This window comes from Triturus cristatus, chromosome 7 (genome assembly GCF_964204655.1).
Source record: "Triturus cristatus chromosome 7, aTriCri1.1, whole genome shotgun sequence".
Classification (NCBI taxonomy): domain Eukaryota; kingdom Metazoa; phylum Chordata; class Amphibia; order Caudata; family Salamandridae; genus Triturus; species Triturus cristatus.
In genome coordinates this window covers 1,350,604,198-1,350,621,287 of record NC_140590.1, presented here as the reverse complement: position 1 = coordinate 1,350,621,287, position 17,090 = coordinate 1,350,604,198, and the positions used below count along the sequence as shown (strand labels likewise).

General features: G+C 44.8%; 2 protein-coding genes across 5 annotated transcripts in view; one reads left to right on the top strand and one right to left on the bottom strand.

Moving 5' to 3' along the window:
• NDRG3 (NDRG family member 3) overlaps nucleotides 1-7,982 on the bottom strand; it is a 589,772-nt gene extending 581,790 nt beyond the window's left edge. For all 3 annotated transcript variants that reach the window (XM_085619018.1, XM_085619019.1, XM_085619020.1), the window contains exon 1: nucleotides 7,856-7,982. The gene's annotated coding sequence lies outside the window, so the exon portion shown is untranslated. The remainder of the gene's footprint in view (nucleotides 1-7,855) is intronic.
• Nucleotides 7,983-8,094: 112 nt separating this feature from the next.
• SMIM19 (small integral membrane protein 19) overlaps nucleotides 8,095-17,090 on the top strand; it is a 73,574-nt gene continuing 64,578 nt past the window's right edge. Inside the window, exon 1 of one of the 2 annotated variants that reach the window (XM_085619016.1) lies at nucleotides 8,095-8,204. The gene's annotated coding sequence lies outside the window, so the exon portion shown is untranslated. Of the gene's footprint in view, nucleotides 8,335-17,090 lie in introns of both variants that reach the window. The other variant, XM_085619017.1, reaches the window with a different exon arrangement.

Here is a 17,090-nt window from a genome sequence, read left to right as displayed (position 1 = left end):
CTAGTTGCCAAGCTCTCCAAGCCTTGGATTAGTGTGGAATTTCTTGATTTTAAAGGTAATCTGGAAAGGGAATCTTTTTAAGCTTGAAAGACGATAGAAGAAGCATTTTCACCAAATTGATGGCAAACTGGCAAGCAAAACTGATTAGGCGTTTTTAAACATTAGAAGAAATTATTAATAGGAATTTTAAACGTTTGGTGAATGATATGAAATGAAACTGAATTTTAAACTGTAATGAAACTGTAATACTTGCAATACAAAGTGGTTAATTCAGGAAGTGATCTCGACCTTAGTCTATTTTGTTTGAACCGCTTGACAGTAGCCATTTTGGGGTCATAAGTGTGAACAGTCTAGCTGTTTTGGCAGGATTAAGGAGGGAGGCTACATAAACAGTGGGGTGGCACGACCGCATAGTGTGCACGCCGGCGGCATGCCAAAGGCAAGCCAGTCTGTACCCCTCAGCGTCCCAGAAGCGGCCAGCGCCAGCCATGCTGCCGGTTTTGGATCCAATCCCACACGAGATGAGAGGAGAATTGCCTACTCTAGCATAAAGGTGCATGAACTCCTAACAACCCTGATACTCTGCACATCCATGTAGACCCTTGGTAGCCTCTTATTTAACAAAAGCAGACTAGGGAATTTACAAAACGCTAATGACACCAGGAGTAACCGCATATCATGTGGACTACTCAGTACTCTGTCCGTAGGGAAGCATGCTGTTGAGTTAAACCTTCTGCTAACCTCCAATGACTAGGATATGTTTTATCACCAAAACCTGGCTCTCCCAAGAATCTGGGGTTATTTTGGAAGGTGTCTGCTTCCAGGCTATAAAGCCCGGTTTCATTCTAGAGCCGAAAATAAAAGGGGCCAGGGGTCACAATCCTCTTTAAAAATAAACGGTCTTTAACAAAACTTGAGGAGGAACAAAGCCAAGGAATAGAGATACTGGGCATCTCACTTAAAGAAAGGGAAAGTGCTATTCTATTAGGACTATGTTATAGACCCCCAGGCCCGTTAAAAGAATTTGCCCAACCTTTCCTGGATTTAGCTGCTAATTTTGTAATGTCCTAAGTTAACTGCCTTATTTTGGGGGATTTCAACATCTGGGCTGAAGACCTCCATCAAAATATAATTTTCTAAAATCCTGTAAAGGTATGGGATTCACACAGCAGGTTAAAGGGCCTACTCATGTGGGCAGGCACACTCTGGACTTATTCCTAACCTCTACCACCATCAGCTGGTCGGACTACTACATGGTCACTTTTAACTTTAAAAGACCCAATGGGGGGGGGGGGCGGGGGGGTGCTAAATGATAAATCTATAAGAAATCCAGCACTGAAATGACCCTGGGAGAAATCAAAAACTGTGCGAGAAAACAGTTTGACACTGCAACCGTTTTTCAAGAATCTAATATAGTAGAGGTAAATTATTCAAAATACAAAGACTGTTGTAGACACCTTAGATAAGGTAGCTCTGCTAAAAGCAGTCTGTCATAAACCTAGAAAAGCAGCACCATGGTTCACAGAAACCCTAAAAGACCTAAAATCTAAGTGCAGAAAACTCGAGCGGCAATGGCGGAAAATTTACACAATGTTAGAGCCCTATTAAAACTGGCCTATATGGAATATAAGATAGAAATAAAGAAGGTTAGAGCCTCCTTTTCAGCTACTATACTTGAAGCGCCGAAAACAAAATTCAAAGAAAATCTTTGATTTGGTAAAAGAATTAACCATTCCCGATAGTATAAAACAAAATATTTTGCCCTCACAGGAACTATGTAAAAATCTCTGAACATTTCGATGCCAAACTTGAACAGATCATAGCATATTTACAAAACAAGATCAAACCTACCAGGGCCAAAATGCCAAGTCTAAGACCAGAACAGTCCAATATGACAACCTTCGATAGTTGATTTGTTGGGAGGCAGAATTCAGGACTCTTGTCTCATTGATCTCATAAGGCTCTCCTCTAGACCCCATTGCCACAGGAAGGTGGAAAGACAGCGAACAAACTCCTTCCCACCTTACGATTGATTACAAATCAATCTCTTGACACTGGTATGGTTCTAATAGCCTGGAAGGCGGCCTTGGTAACTCCACTATAAAAAAAATCCCTGGCTGGCATTCAAGAGCCAAGCAACTATCGCTCAATCTCGAGACTCCCATTCCCAGTCAAGATACTTGAAATGTATCTTAGTAAAATCCTGGCTGACTTTTGAGGATAATAATCTGCAGGAAATCAGAATAGGTAGACTTTAGGCCGGCCCATGAAACAGAGAAGACATTGATTTTAGCAACCAATGAAGTAAGGCTGCAGGTGGACGGTGGTCAAGAGATAGTACTGATCCTGTTGGACCTATCTGCTGCATTTGACTCAGTCAACCACCAAATCCTACTTGCACGTATGAAGTAGATTAGACTGGGAGGCACACCGCTTAAATGATTTCAATCCTGCCTTTTGGGAAGACTACAAGCAATAACCCTTCCTCCATTCACATCAGAATATAAAGAAATCGAACATGCCCTGAGCCCCATTTTGTTCAATGTCTAAGACAATGGTTAACCCGGATTAAATCCTTAGGGATTTCAATTTTAAGTTATGCAGAGGATATGCAATTAATATATCTTTGAACAAATCAGATTCTAACCAATGAAATCATTTTTATTAATGTTTGAAAGATAGGACCCAGTGGCTGGATGACAATATGCTAAAATTTAAAGGAAATAAACAGAATCTGTGCTGCTCACCGGCAAACCTGCAACAGCAATTCCCAGCAAATTTATGGCCATGGGCTAAATAACTCAGATCTGGATACAGCACACTCGTTACGGAATTTAGGAGTCCAAATTGACAGACTATCAATGGAAGCTCAAGTTAATGAAAACAGTAGCAGTGTGCCACGGACTTCTTAGATATTTGAAGAAAATAGTCCCTTTGCTCCCTGAAGCGTATAGTACAGGGAACAATAATAAGCAGACTGGATTGTTGTAACTCTTACTAGGTAGCCCAGACTATCTACTCAAACGGCTCCAGAGGATCCAGGTGTTGACTGCCAAATTTGCACTGAATAAAGGAAGACTGGACTCTGCAACCCGGACTCTGCAAAAACTATACTGGTTGCCATCAAAAGAAAGGGGAATCTTTAAAGCTTTATGCATACTACATAGGGCAGTAAATGGCACAGGACCCTAAGCTCTTGAGCAAAAAAAATTGGAGCTCTATGAGCCCACACAAACCTCAAGATCATCTCATGCCAGCCTAATATCTGTTCCCTCCTTCAAAAAGATACGACTTGGAGTCAGAACCTTCCAGGTCAAAGGTGCAAAATATGGAATGATCACCCACTTCCAGAGAACCAATACCGATCGGTTGAGCTTCAGGAACAACCTAAAAACTTAACTTCTCCTGGAAACAGAGGGTTAAATTAGAGTGACTCAGCGACTCCTGCAATAGTTATTTTACCTCTTTACTGATTGGTTACTAGCGCCAACATGCCCATTGGGCGATAGTTGAGCTTTACAAATGTATAACAAATGTATAATAATAATAATAATAATTGTTAGGTCTTGCAATTTTTGTGTGTTACCTTGTTTCTATTAGAAGACTTATTGCAGAGGACTAATCAGTCTTTTTTCTACATATTTAAGCAATGGATGTTAGACTTTTAAACATTTTGCTTTTTGTATTCACTGACCCAAGTTGTTCTCCTCAATTGCTTTATGTATAGTACTTATCTAGCTATTTACATACAAGTAGTTTTACAAGTGCAAGAAGGATATAAACAAAAATAATGATGCAGATGTTAAAAAACATTTGAAATGTACCATCATGAAAGAACACAGCATAGGTACTTTTTTATCCAAGGTACCAGATAAAACAAAGTACACGGACATAACTTACACTAAGCAATATTAACAAATATATTAGGAGAGGAGAGCGAGGTAGTTTAGTTCAATTCCCCGAGACCAAGATTCATTTTTTTGTATGTGGAAGTGATGCTAGAACACCAAACTCTTCAGTTCTCCTCTGAACATTTCATAGGAAGAATGGTTGGTCTTGAACTGAACTGATTATCTGAGGGTTTAGAAGATACCTTACACCAATGGGGGTACCCATTTCAGCTGCTCTTTAGACTTCAGGACAAACTAGTCTCAATTGACACTAAACTGGAAGAAACTGCAATACTTAAACTAGAAGAGGAGAAGAATGGAAGAGCTAAAATCCCAGAAAAACAGTGACCAGTGTGGTGACAAAAACAGTCAAAGTGCAAAGAGACATGAAGCAGCTAGAAGACGTCAAGAGAACTCATCACTAAAGGAAACAGATAAACAAACCAAAGAATCCTGATGGAATGAGTGACTGTTCCTCAGAGAAGGTAGCCTCCCTTCTCGAAATAAGGAAAGGAAGGATGCTGCTCTGGCTTTGTGTTTGGGAGTAGCGTGTCCTTTGTCTTTTTTCTTCTTAGGTTTGAGAAAAAACAGGTTGTGGGTTCTGACCTGTGGGAGAGGACCTCTTCTGTGGGTTTTACTTTTTGGCATCATTCTACCCCCCACCCCCTCATTATTCCAAGGGCTTGCACTAAGGGGAGAGATGACCAGTACACTTAAGATGCTTGTAGATTCTTACCAGTCTCCAAAATTAACACCATTCACCTGGTTGATTTATTTGTTTATAGGTTATAACACAAGATGTGCTTGTTTTGTTTGATGTAGACTATATTTAGTTACTGTTTAAATGTAATTCAGGCAAGGGAAAAAAGACAGGGGCTCACATTTACAGGACATGCCAATATCACCCTACTTCTCTGCAGGAGGGAATATAACAAAAAGGGATCAGTTGCAGTAGTAAACAAATTGGCAAACTATTCAAATTATAGATGTGCCAAAATAAAGATCAAACCCTGAAGGTGTTTACTCTCAATATTGTGTGTAAATGCACCCACAAAATGAAAGGCTCTCCTTAATTGGATGCACACAAAAGGAGTTGAGGTGATATTGCTACCGGTAACCCATTAGCTGAAAAAGGATGCAAGGAGATGTAGGCCTCATTACTATCCATTTAAGTTCCACTTGAATGCCCTAAGACCAAAGAAGTATCTATACTGGTGAGGTAAAGTGTACCTTTCGTTCTACACTATATTTAGAGGTAAAGCGGGAAGAACGGTTGAGCACGGCTAGCAAGCCAAGATGGCTGACGCAAGAAACATAAGAGAAATTGTGGGAGGGACCCTGAGCAAATATGCAGCCTACTACCTGCAGGAACAGAGTATTCCCTGACAATTAATACAGCCGGTGGCGGATCCTAAGTCACTGGGATCACCTTCCGCACAGCACAATAAACAACTGTGCTGAAACCTGCCTCTGCTGGGCAATACCGCATTCATCCTGGTTTTGGCCAGACCTCAACTACAATGCTCAAGTGACCAAGCACCACTGTCTAAATTGAGGAGCCTGGGTGGGTGGACCTGGTCCTCAGGAAGGGGCAGGGCCTCTTAGACAAAGTGTAAAGCTCCATCTCTGCCCCCCCACCACGCGCTGAAACACGGGATATGCTCTGCTGCCCTGCTCTGAGACACCCCTGCTTGCCAATGGGAGAGCAGAAGACCCCTCATCAGGCAGAGGACCAGGCTTAGGACTGACCACCCCTTCCCAAGGGGCCACATGCACTGGACATTATGGGTTGCAGTCCACTGGGGCCTTACTAAAATACCTTAAGAATCTCTGCAATGTCATGTCTCTGGTCGTGCGATCCACCGCTCCGTCATCTGATGGGTGGGTAGGTCGGTCGGTCACCTGGCTATACCCCCGAGACGAGATACCCTGCTCTACTGAGCTGCGTATGGGCCGCAAAATTGTTGCCCCCTTGGTGCTGACATAGATGGTGACTCCTGCCTACCGGTGGAGAAACGCTGCACATTATTGTAGCCCTGACCAGGCAGACACAGACTCTGATGAAGAATTGCCCTGGGTCCCCCAGGATGTATAGCGCCCAGCAGCTGCCCATGGGTTGCTTGCGCTTTATTGTGCCGCTCACGTTGACGTGTCACCACCAGTCCTGGCGCCGCAGCCAGAGGCACTCTCCGAAGCAAAGTCACCCCTCTTGGAGCAGAATGACAAGATGGACACAGTATTGAAAGCAGTGGAGAAAACTGGAACCACCCTTGGCCAAAACGCACCTCACTGGAGTCCAAAATAAATCAAGAGACCTCCGACTTCTCTCAGTGAGAGAGTTTGCGGTGGTCTGCACATCAAAGTACATAATAAGATTGCACTAGCGGAACTATAACCGGCGATTCACAAAAACACCACATTGCTGACAACGCTGCTTGAACATGTGAGTACACTGGAACATAGACTTGAAGACGCAGAAGGCTGTTCCTGTAGAAATAACCTAAGGGTGGTGGGCTTTCCGGAGGGAGGGGAGGGCCGGGATGCAGTGGCTTACACTGAACACTGGCTCTGCTAACTGCTGCTGGAAAATACATGGTCACCTTTCTTTAGGATTGAACGTGCCCACAGGGTGCCTACGCAAAGACCGCCACCGGGAGTTAACCCTAGGCCGTTTCGGTTCAGTCTCTTAAACTACAGAGACCAAGACACCATATTGAGAGAGGCACGCAAATTACCGAAAAATCAGGTAAACAATGCTCTAGTCATGTTGTTTCTGGACTTTACAACACTGGTACAAAAACAACGAAGCACTTTCCAACCAGTCAAACACCGACTCCGCGAATTGGATTTACATTACTCACTGCTGTTCCCGGCTCATCAGATCGTGGCTCAGGGCACAGCTAGTTTTTTTGACTCACCAACAGACTGTGCCAGGCCTTTCGATCATCTCGTTACTCTACAACTGGTGCGAGGCCAGTCACCTTGCTTTTTGGGAGACCCATCAGAACAAAACTACCTCAATGGACCCCGGATCGATTAGTGAATGCTGACAAGGTTCGAGGCACAGACAACTCGGAATAGAAAAATGAAAGCATAGGCAGATCAGAGTCGCCATGCCCAGGAGACAGCCTTTGCCAAAGGAGAAGAGACTGGGTACTGGTTAAGCAGAGACAAAGTTGGAAAATGGACACTCATTTAGCTGCTGATCTGTTACGGGTTGTGGCATGCAAGGGACAGACTTATGGTGACAGCACTTCGCCCTGGATAATCCATCACCTTTTAAACACCTACTGTAACACTTGTTGAGCCCTGAAACCATACACAAGGCAACCATGACAGCAGATCTGTATCAAGCGCCTGAGTCTATGTCCCCGTTGCCCAAAAAGGGGGAACCTCGATCATCTCAGATCACTCGAGCCAGCAGACGAATGCCTCGCCGACTAATCGAGGAAATATGATTTTAGTGAGGTCTGTCACTTTTTATTTAACAAAGGGGAGGGAGTTGTAGCATATTGATGTTATGCACTCTAGAACCCTTGCGGTTCTGGCAAAATCTGAAGAGATTCAAGAAATCCACCATATTTCTAGTGAAAAGCAAACGGACCTTGTAGGTTGAATTTTCGTTTGTAATAAGAAATCCACTAGTATTGGTTTTTAATTGTGCCTTTAACTTACTCTATAGTATCAAGCTTGCTATATTAGAAATTATAATAGGACAAAATTAATTGGATAAAAGATAAATCGTAAGAATAAGCGAAACTGTTTTCAGATCCAATGCCATAACTATGATCATTAACAAACCAAATTACAACAGTGTGTTTAAACAGATCATCCTCAAAATGGAAAGACTCTAGAAACAAGGGAAAAATATATACAATTATGCGCCAAAATATAGTTATACATTTTCGCTAGTCAGCACAGCAATTAGCAACATCGCCTAAGATGACAACGTGTGCGTTACTTACATTAACCGTACGTGGACTCAGCCTTACAACCGATTGTATGCAATTGATCCTTCAACTGAAGACATTTGACCGAATTTCATTACTTCCGGGTGAAAGAAAAACCCAATCACATAGCTGAATATTTCCAGGGAGTCCATTGGGAGTGGGATGAACTCGTAATGTGTAATACTTCCTATGATTGGATGATGTTTCCTCATCTCAGCGAATCCTACTGCGCTGCACAGAATTCCTGAAAGCTCATTGGCTGTTACGTTTGCACGTGGCTCTTCATTGCAGTATAAACACTGACGGGGAGGTGTTTGGTTTCTAACAAATAGGAATTTGTCAAGAGGTGCTGTCATGCGGCAAGGTAAGTCATGGGCCGATAGTTAGAGCTGGTTAGGGATTGCGGATGTCTGTCTATCCACGTAGGCGCTGTTGGTGGCGCGTCCCAAGATTCTGATATGCAGTTTTGAGAGTTGGTTACCTAGCTGTTAAGTGTAAGTAATGGATGATTCCCTTGTAAGGTGGCTTGATAGTTGATCTGGTGACAAACGAGTTCGATAACGTCGGACAGCCGGGTCACGGTTTATTTTTGTGTGGCTCAGGCCGGATCGGTGACTGATGTGAGGTGTAGCTGTTGCTCGTGATATGTAAATGCATGCTAACAGACCCTATTGAAGCTCTTTGAGACCCATGGGCGTTGCGCGATATTCCATTTGCTATGTGCCTTCTGTTCGTGTTGCTATCTGTGACTACGCTATGATAGCCGACTGGCTTACCGGGTTGGTTATGAGACTGAGGTAAGCTTTTGGGCATTTCACAGTATACCCGAAGCACTGAATAATATCATGTGATGTATATGTGAAACGTATCCCTTTTGTTTGATCTTGTTCCTTATCATACTTTCCCTGTGTCTGTGCATCCTCGCGTGTGGTTCTCATTTAGAACGTTGAGGCAGTTTGGAGGTTGAAGGGTGGGTAATGACTGTTCTTATAGGTTAACTGAATTAAGAATCAAGATTTTATAAATAACAAGGAGGCTCACATATGCAATAACTTTTATTTACTCCTGAGCAGCAAACCTTTACAGGCTTATCAAATAGAACCTTAAAACATAATGTGAAAAAGAATGTTCAGTTCCAACGTATACTGTCTATCCTACACCTCTCTCCTATTGTTTGATCATCTCTTAAAACTCTTTATATAAAAAAAAAAACAGCATTCACCGCGCCTATCCTCTTTTAGTTCACTGTCGACCAAGAAAAACATTTAAGAAAAAAAAATTCCACATTTTCTCCAACAATATTTAACACAACTTTTTATTTTTATTTTTTAACATTTGTTTATTGGCATTTTCAATATTATTTCACACATTCCGGATACATGCATATCAAACGAGACTTTCTGTGACATTTTTGCAGTTATACACTTCACAACCAACAGCCTTATGCACTCAGTGTCCCATATTCACTCTGGACAGGTGTTTTCAAATGTATTCTAATCCATGTACTGCACATGCTTATTGGGGGGTTGTTGTCATTTTTTGTGGGGTTTTTTTTGTTTTTTTTTTCTGTTTGTTTTTGTCTTTTTTTCTGCTGCAACCCTGTGCTCGTTTGCCTGTATTTTCGCATAATATGGAATCCAGTCATAAACTAAACCAAATCCTGTGTAATTTACTGTTAGACTTGGCATGTTTCTCCTGAGTTTTTGCTTTCTGACCTTCCGGTTTTGACTCTGTCTGTGCTGGCTTAGTGTTTCTGCGCACTTTTCTCACTGCTGATCAGTGGCCAAGTGCAAGTGCACCTGTTGTAAAATGGGTTGGTGTTTCCATGATTGGCCTATTTGATTTGTGTCAGTCCCTAGTAAAGTGCACGGAGTGTGCCAGGGCCTGTAAATCAAATGCTGGTAGTGGGCTGCAGCACTGGATTATGCCGCCCATACATGTAACTCTGGCCTGCCATTGCAGAGGCTGTGTGCAGTCTGGTACTGCCATGTCGACATGGCAAGTGCACCCACTTGTCAGGCTCTAACCTTCCCTTTTCTTACTTGTCAGTCACCCCTAAGGTAGGCCCAAGGTACCCCTGTGGGCAGGGTGCAGTGTATGTGAAAGGTAGGACATGCCCTGGTGTGTGTGTGTGGCATGTCCTGATAGTAAATTATTGCCAATTTCATTTGTCAATATTGCAAGGCTACCTGTACAAAGGACCGAATGGGGAGTTTGTTTATAACATCTTATAAACATAACTGGCCCTGGGAACTAGGTAGGAAAATAAAGTTTAGTATGCCTGAACTTAGAAGTTAAAGATGCATCTTTTAGTGATGGTGATGTTTACATTCTGTGTTTGAAAATACCACTTTTAGAAAGATGGGTATTTTTTTTGCTCAGCCATCCAGCAGACCTCTGCTGGGTTTGTGGATTGACTGTCTGGGTTTTGGTTGACAGGGGCTGGGGAGCAGCAGAGGCTCCATATAGGCTAGTTGGGTCATGAAAGGGCTGAATAGACCTGGAGTAGGGGCAGTAGATTTCCTTGCACCGGAGTGTGCCTGGTCTGCCTGACAATGCAGTCTCCACCTTGTGCTAGGAAGCCACACCAGGGAGGGCAGAACTGGTTCAGGCTGTGCAGACACATTCTGCCTGAGAGGACAAAGTATTTTGTGGTATAAATATTGGGGCCAAACCCCTGAACTTTAGACCTCTTTTTGTCCAAGAAGACTGCCATGAAGAGCTGGAGAATCTGTGTGGAGGAATTGCCACTTTTCGGTGTGCTTTGCTGTGTTGCCCTGCATTGGCTGCTTCTGTCTTGGGCAGTGAAAGGACTGGACTGACATTTCTGCAATCTACTTTTGTGAGTTTCTCCAAGGGCTTGAGGTAGAGCTTGCTCCCTGTTCAAGAAGTCTCAGGAACAGCAAAGACTTCAAGCTCTTCTGCCCTCAGCACTGGGCCCTCAGCACTGGGAACTGTTTTGTGCTGCAACAGAAGAAAAAGCAATTCAACGCCATCTACAATGCTTCTGCCGACTCTGTGTCCTGAAGGCACCACAGAGGGCTTGCAGCAATGCCCTACTGCGACCCTGGTCTCACCCATGACGCCGCCACCAAACCGCGACCTGTGGGCACTGCACTCAGCACTGCCTCGCTTCACAACGACTCCTTTGTATCCCCAACGACAACGCTCCATGCCGAAATCGTCGCCGCTGCTTGCACCGTGGTTCAAGGGCACCGCTCGTTAGGTTACACAATGCACCCTCCTCAACCTTCACGGCAACCTTGGCCTATGCCGGCGCCATAGACTCCAGTTCGTCAGCCAATGACAGCGCTTCAGCAACGACGCCGCTGCTTGCATCGTGACCTGTCAGCACCTCACCACTTCGCACCCTGACCCTGGTCTCACTGACTGCTCCATCTGACACCGCCACCAAGCCGCTGTTCGCATGGTGACCTGAGGGCACCACACAGCGCACCACTGCACTTCGCACTGCAGCACCTGACGCCAGCCCTCCTGACTCCAACAGCGAGGAGTTCGATCTGCAACACATGACTTCAAGGGCCCTACAACTCCTGCACCGACCTCTGGAACAAACGCCGACGGACGCTTTGCTTTCAGAAGCTGAACGAGAGGTCGCCGGCGCCATGCATTTCTAAAGATACTGTTTTGCGGGTCTTCCCGACACCGTAGCTGGCCCGCGACGCCGCAGTCTGCCAGAACTGTTTGGATTAGTTTGTTCACGACTCTGTGATAGCCCTAAAGGGAACTATCGACTTCAAGGAACTGTTTAACAAGATTTAGATAACTGAAGATTTCTGAATACTGTATTGTGGATTGTTATCGTTTTTGGTCTTGTCTGAAGTATATACAAATATTGGATATTTTTCTAAACTGGTGTGGTGTCCTTTTGTAGTGCTTACACTGTATTACTGTTGGTTATGTGCAAATGCTTTACTCACTGCCTCTAAGATAAGCCTGACTGCTCGTGCAAAGCTACCAAGAGGGTTATTTTAAGAGTGTAATTCCCATATCCTGACTAGAAGGAAGGGTCCCTATTTGGACAATGGTGCAAGCCCTTGCCAACTAGAGACTTCCACTTGCTAAATTGATATTGATTCAACTTATTTCCGCATAAGGGATTTGTAAATGCTAATCTATGTATTGGGTTACCTGGGTGGGAGTGTAGGATCTATGCTGGGGCAATGGTCCTTGTTGTTTACCCACTCTGACAGCCGCCTGTTATCTTAATTTATGGCACACTACGTACTATATGTTCCTTTCATTTGAGATTCCCTGCCTATTTTACTCCTTCCCTCTCCGCTATGTGTGTTCAGGCAATCTAGTCAGTGCTCCTAAAGCCCCCTCACTATCAGGATCCTCATTTTCCAGCTCTAGGCTCTCCCAAGCCCTTACCAGTTTCCTCCATTGTACCGCAATAGGTAGCTTGCGCACTCCCTTCGCATTTTCCCTAAGAAGTGCCCTACCCTCTGCTTCGGCCCAGACTGTGAGGTCTCTTTTCCATTCCTCTTTGTAGCCCTCCATCTTTACAGGACAGCACTAACTGTCTCTTAGCAAGGGCAATGGCTGGTCAACAAATGTATTTCCTACTTTCCGCTTCAATGGGCAGGGAAAGAGACCCAGCAAGCATACCTCCAGAGCTATTCAGCTCCTCCCTCCCCTGTGTTGCCCCTGTCCGCTGCACCACCTCTGTCCAGTACGGGGGTCAGTATTGGGCATCTCCAGACCATGTGGATAAAGTCAGCATCTTGTAAATAGCACCAAGGGCACCTCCTCCTCTCACCTCCATGTATCAGTCTGAGCCTGTGCGTAGTCAGATAAGTCATGTGCACATAGTTGAACTGAATGTACTTCAGTCGCGTATTGTAAGATATTGACCTGGGTGAAGCCAAGACCCTCTCATTTGTGAATTGTCTATTTACCACTTGTTCCCAACATTCTCTGGGTTTAGATAACGGTGTCTGTGACGACTCCGCTAGGGTCATATAGAAGAACCACTTCACTTGATTGCCAACGTCTCTCAGGTACAGTAATGCGTGCAATAAAGGGTGTTCGGTTCATCTCGCCCTCTGTCCCACATCTCTGAAGGTGCATACCAGGGCCTCATGTTGCAAGAACAGTCCTACTGGTAGCCCATATTCCATCAGTTCCGCAAAGGGAATTAACGTTTTGTCTGACCACTCCGTCATTTGCTCCAAGGTAAATATCTGGTGTGGAGTTCAATGTGGGAGAACCAGTAGGGGGAGCAGAGGAGGGTACCTAGGGAGCTCGGGCAGCCTGTCCAAGCATCTCTTCCAGCACTGAATTGCTGTGTTTTGTAATGACAACCTATAGGGGGGTCATAATCTATGATCCAGTACCTTCGCTAGCAAGAGGGTAGGGTGCTCATTTAATCCAGCCATGCATGTTCCCTCTACTTTGGCTCCCTCTAACCACTGGGCCAGCCGCTGAAGTTGGGAGGGTAGGTGGTAATATTCGAAGTTGGATACTCCCAACCCTCTGTTCCGGATTGGGTGGCGCAGGATTGTCAGCTAGACTCTTCTACGACCCACTCCCCAGATAAAGTCCTGTACTAACGAGTCTCGGAGGGCAAACCAGCTTCTAGGGAGCACTAGCGGGAGATTTACTAAATAATATGGCAATCTGGGCAACATAATCCTCTTGTTCAGTGAGAAACAAGCCATTACTGGTAGCTTCAGTGAGCTCCTGAAGGTTGCACACGATTATTTATTTTTCTTGAATTTTTTATTGATCCAACCATCGCAGTATTAAATCAACGTTACATACAATAGCCTCATGCAAGAGAGCCAGGCAACTTAGGACCGTGCAGGAGAAGTTAAGTCCGCAACATTCTGAAGGTTACACACGATCTTAGCGAGCGAAGCACTCCATCCAAATTGCCCTTGTGCATATCAGCCAGGAAGTGGTAGATATGTACCCCCAGGTATTTAAGTGTTTTGGGCTCAGTTAAGGTCGTCTGGGAGCACAAGCAATCTCGGCTGCGGACCCAGCACCAGAAGTGGTTAAGTGTTTGACTTGTTCACCTTGTTCAGTTCTGTCAGGGTAGCGAACCTATCTGGGTATTCAAAGGCCGTAGCTGACCCGGGTACCTCCTTGCTCAGGTATATCAACAGGTCAGCGTACAGAGCTAACATGCCATCTCCTATCTATTGTCAGCCCCACCCTGGTGTAACAAAGCCGCCAGTGGTTCCATCGCCAAAGCGAAAAATACAGGGGATAGCTGGCATCCCTGCCTCATAACGCGGAAGATCCCATATTGGGCAGAGGATGCTCCACCCATTTTGACTCTCGCCGTTGGGTGAATAACATTTTAACTCAGTTGACCCAGCACTTTCCAAGCCCCATTCGTTCCATGCATGCAAATAAATGGGGCCAACTGACTGGATCAAACGCCTTCTCTAGGTCTATAGATAGTTACAGCTTGCTCTTGCGTTTGGGTTTCTGGATGGTATAGAATGGAATTGTCTCCTCAGGTTATATGAGGTGTTTCGCGAGGGGATAAACCCATTCTAGTCTGCATGGATCCATGTGGGGGAGCAATCTCATTGCCAGTACTCTACTTAAAAAATTTGAAACCCATGTTAAGCATGGATAATGGCCTATAGTCTCCCACCCGAGTCCCTGGCGTAGTGGATTTGGGGAGTGGAATCACCGTGGTGCTTTGTGCGGAGTCCGGGAGACCGACCCCCCCCCCCCCCAGCTCTAATGCTGTAGCATACATGGTTTCCATTCTGGGCACCAGTTGTGCAGCAAAGGTAGAGTAGAACTCGGCAGGGAGACCATCTGGGCCTGGTGTCTTCCCTGCGGCCATTAAGATTATTGATTGTCTTATCTCTGCTAGCGTCTCTGGCCCTCCAAGTTGTTCCAGGTGTTGACCGTCCAGGACTATTAACTGCAAAGGCACCAGAAATTCTCTAATCCTGTCTTTGGGGGAGTGTGGGGGGGGGGTGGGGGGGTTGTCATGTATAACGTTTCATAATGTTCTCGGGAAAGGGTGTTGACCTCACTCGGCTCATGTAGGACTGTACCCATCCATTACTAATGTGAGTGCCTCGAGTTTCTGATTTTAATCAACCTGGATAATAATGGGCCAATTTACCCTCATCAAGCACCCTGGCCAGGTGTCCTTTATAGTTGAATTCCCGCAGGCGTTCCAATGCCTCATTACAAAGGGATATGGAATCTAAGAGGGCCGCTAATGCAGTTCCATCTAGCCCCTGTCTATTGTCAGTTGCCTGGAGGCGTTTCTCTAGCTCATCTAGTTCTCTACACAAAGTTCTGCAGACCCCAACTGCCTGACTCAGTGTCCACGTACCACCACCTTGAGTGCTTCACATTCCACCAGTACCGTGGTGGCAGAGAGTGCATTCTTGGCAAAGTGTGTGTTCAATACAGGAGCCTAGGGATTCCTTGAATGGGCCATATTCTAGCATTTCTGGTCTAAACCTCCACATAGTGATCAGGGGGTTTAGCCCTCGGTCGTTGATGGAACAGCAGCAGCGGGCTATGGTCAGAGCAAGTTTGCCCCAGGTACTCAGTATGTTTGACCGTCTCATTCACACCTGTAGAGCATAGGAAAGCATCCGGCTTAGTGTGTAGTTGGGGGGGGGGGGGGGGGGGGGAGTCTTCCCTGTCCATTGCGTGCTGCACCCTCCAGGTGTCAACTAACCTCAAGTGATCACTTTACTCCCAGAACCCCATTGATGTTCGATGTGGCTGAGACCCTAGGAAGGAGGGATGCGAGTGATCCAACGCTATATCCTGCACACAAATTAAATCTCCCCTATTATGTATTCCGGCGCTTGGTATTATAACTTGGCCGAAAAGCGACGTAGGAAAGTTTACTGATTATAGTTTGGGGCGTAGATATTGCCTATTACTATGTCCCTGCCATCCAATTTCCTGGTTATCAACACAAACCTCCCCTCCTGATCAATCTTCGTACTAGTGACCTCTAAGGGAACCCCAGGCTTAATCCACACCAAGACCTCTCTGGCGAAGGCCTAATAATTTGTTGCGTATATCTGCCCCCTCCATCTTTTATGTAGCTTCTTTATTTCGCTCTGAATGAGGCGTTTCTTGAATCAGTGCAATCTGTATCCTCCCCCCTCTCCTCAGATAGTTGTGCATGGTGTATCTTTTATTCATGGACCCCAGCCCTTGCGCATTCCAGGTGAGGAATCTAATAGTACATGTATCAGTGGCCATGGTTGGCGGTATCTTATAAAAAACCCATCTCCCCACCACCCACCCCAGGCAATCCCTTGGGGTTATCACAGAAGTGGGACTGCCCATCTGACACAATGTGGAGGCAGGTTGGGAACCTCCATGAATATTGGATCCCCTCCTATCGTAGAGCTTTCTTCGCTTCTAGATATGACGCTCTTTCTTTGAACCTCTGGTGTGTAGTCTGGAAAGATGGAAACTTTACAATTGTCTCCTGGGAATGCTCCCTCGGATCTCGCCCTTTGCAAAAGCAGGTCTCTGTCCTTATAATGTAGCTGATCCAGCGCAAACCCAATAAATTGATCTGGGATAAATATTTTTAAAAAATCACATACTTTGGCCCATACTCGTTCACCCAAATCCCTGATGCACTGAGGTCAAGTTTGTTAACTTTGCCTCAATTTCACTCTTATATTTCTGGTATGAAGCTTTAAACCTAATATATATTTTCTTATCTGATCAAATAATAATCGACTTTTCACCTACTTGGTCGATGGACCAATTACTTGAAGAGTTGATGGCAATGGAAATTCTATATAAAACCTTTAATCAATAAACTGACTAAATAACCAGACTCTCTGAGATTTAATAAATTGTATCTAGTAATAATAAATGCTCATATCGATCACTTCAGTAATTGAAATACTGATAACTTTGAGAGCAAAAAAAATCCAATTATAGCAATAACAGACCTATCATTTGAAATATACGTTGCAAAGAGTGGACAGATGAAGAGTCATTGGATGCAAGTAAAATGTATCGTTGTGTTTTTTTTTTTTTTTAAACAATTTCGGAAGCGATAGATGAAGAGACAAAAGGTACAGAGACAAGAAATGATTGCAAAAAATAATTCTGCAAATGCTACTTAGATCAAATACAAACCCAAAGGATCTGTAAGGGGTAAACCACCACCCAGGCAGCACAGTGGGGAAACCCTGGGCCAAGAGTCAGGGATCAAGGACTCCAGAATCCAGACAGGAACAGCTTGGCCTCTCTGCAACCT